This window comes from Suricata suricatta, chromosome 5 (genome assembly GCF_006229205.1).
Source record: "Suricata suricatta isolate VVHF042 chromosome 5, meerkat_22Aug2017_6uvM2_HiC, whole genome shotgun sequence".
Taxonomy (NCBI): domain Eukaryota; kingdom Metazoa; phylum Chordata; class Mammalia; order Carnivora; family Herpestidae; genus Suricata; species Suricata suricatta.
In genome coordinates, this window is record NC_043704.1 from 35,287,255 (window position 1) to 35,289,419 (window position 2,165).

The following is a 2,165-nucleotide window of genomic DNA, read 5'->3' on the forward strand; positions in this document are numbered from 1 at the left end:
AAAAAAAATAAATAAATAAAGAGACTTTTACATATAAAATTTAAGTCACAGAGCCCATGGATTAAATCCTCATGCCAAATATCATCACTTATTATGGTGGCTTGAATGGTGGCTCCTCAAAAGATACTTCCAGGTCTTAATCCCCAGAACCTGTGAAAGTTAACTTATTTGGGAAAAGGATCTTTGCAGATATGATTAAGCTAAGGATCTTGAGGTGAGGAGATCATCCTGGATCATCTACATTATCCAGTTCCTAATCCCAATGACAGTGTCCTTAGAAGAGACCTACAGAGCAAACAGACACAATAAGAGGAGGTAAAGTGACCATCAGGGCAGAGATTGGAGTGACACAGATACGAGTCAAAGAATGCCAGTAGGCTCCAGAAACTGGAAAAGGCAAAAAATAGATTCTTCCTAGGAGCCTCCAGAGGAAATGTGGCCCGGCTGCCACCTTGATTTCAGACTAATGATCTCCAAAACTATTAAAGAATATATTTTTGTTATTTAAATCACATGAGAGAAGAACTGCTTTAGGACATTAATTGGCTTTATTTACCATCTATTCAACAAAGGAATTCAAGGTGGCTAATAAAAATACTTGCAGTAAGTAAAATAATACTTGGCAGAAGCAAAATCAAACAAAAAGAATAGAGAAAATATGTAGCATTTGAGTTCATATGACCATAGTTCTCAGGTTCCTAGTAACAAAAGCAAAAAGGGAAAGGTATCAAGTATTTATCATTCTATAACCTTTGGGGCACCTGGGTGGCTCAGGCAGTTAAGTGTCCAACTTTGGCTCAGGTCATGATCTTACAGTTCCTGAGTTGGAGCCCCATGTTGGGCTCCGTGCTGACAGCTCAGAGCCTGGAGCCTGCTTCAGATTCTGTGTCTCCCTCTTTCTCTTCCCCTCCCTTACTCTCTTGTTTTCACTCTTGCACGCGCTCGCTTGCTTGCTCTCTCTCAAATAAATAAACATTAAATAAAATAAAAACAATTCTATAAGCTTTAAATTGTTCCTTCTAGTTAGAAATGGCTATATAAATGATAGGTATTGAGAAACATTTTGAACCATGTACTCAAAGCCAATTTTAGATAAACACAAAGGCCTTCCCAGATAGTTTCTTATGGATAGCAGTACGATAAGGCAAGGACACAGACTTAAGAGCCGAGCTGCCTAAGTTAGGATCTCAACTCTCCTCACTATGTGATCATGGGAAGCAAAGAAGTCAATCTCTTTGTCCCTCAGTTTCCATTTCTAGAGAGTGGGAATAATAATAGTATTTGCTTTCATACTGAGAGGATTAAATGATTTAATACATATAAAATACTTAAATATGTACATAGCATTTAATCATCACTTAATAAATGATAATATATTTCTGCACAAGCAATACTATAGCAAAGAAGAGTAATGTCTTCCATAACTAGATTAGTACAAAAGTAAGAAAATGTTAAGACCTTGAGGACAATTCACACATATAGGGGGAAAAATATTATGTCGGTGAAACCTGACTTGAAATGTGAGAGGAGCTTTTCTAAAGGACCCCTCTGACCAGTGACCAATATGTTCCATAGATCAATGGTGGTGAACAAATGTTTGTGACCAATCCACAAACAACAATAACAACAACAACAAAAAAAACAGGAATTGAGAAAAAAATGTTTAGAAACTTCAATATCAATTTGAAAAATATAATCCCAAGAAATTGAGCCTTATATTTGGTATTTAAAATTTTTTATTCTTTAGAAAAATATTCAAATTATATCTTATGAACTATCAATCCCTGATTGATTACAGGGGGAAAAAAAAGATTAGCCTTGTGCTAGATAGAACCAGAACCATTCTCAGAAAATTTTTTTACCTGTCCGAATGCCCCAATAAGTACATACTAGACACTCACAAATCCACAGAAAACAAAACAAAACAAAAACAGAATAAGAACTGGAAGTGACTTGGAACATTTTAATGAAATTATACTTATTTTATATGTTCAAGGTCAAAGCTAAATTATTCAAGTAGAGCCAATCTATTGAAACTGCATTATAAAATGGCCATACCTAATTATTTAGAGACAAAAGACAAACTGTGAAGTATGAGAAAGTTTGCTAGAATAGGACCCTGTTATTATTTCTTTAGGTAGAAATGTCTTTAGAGTTGCACAGGT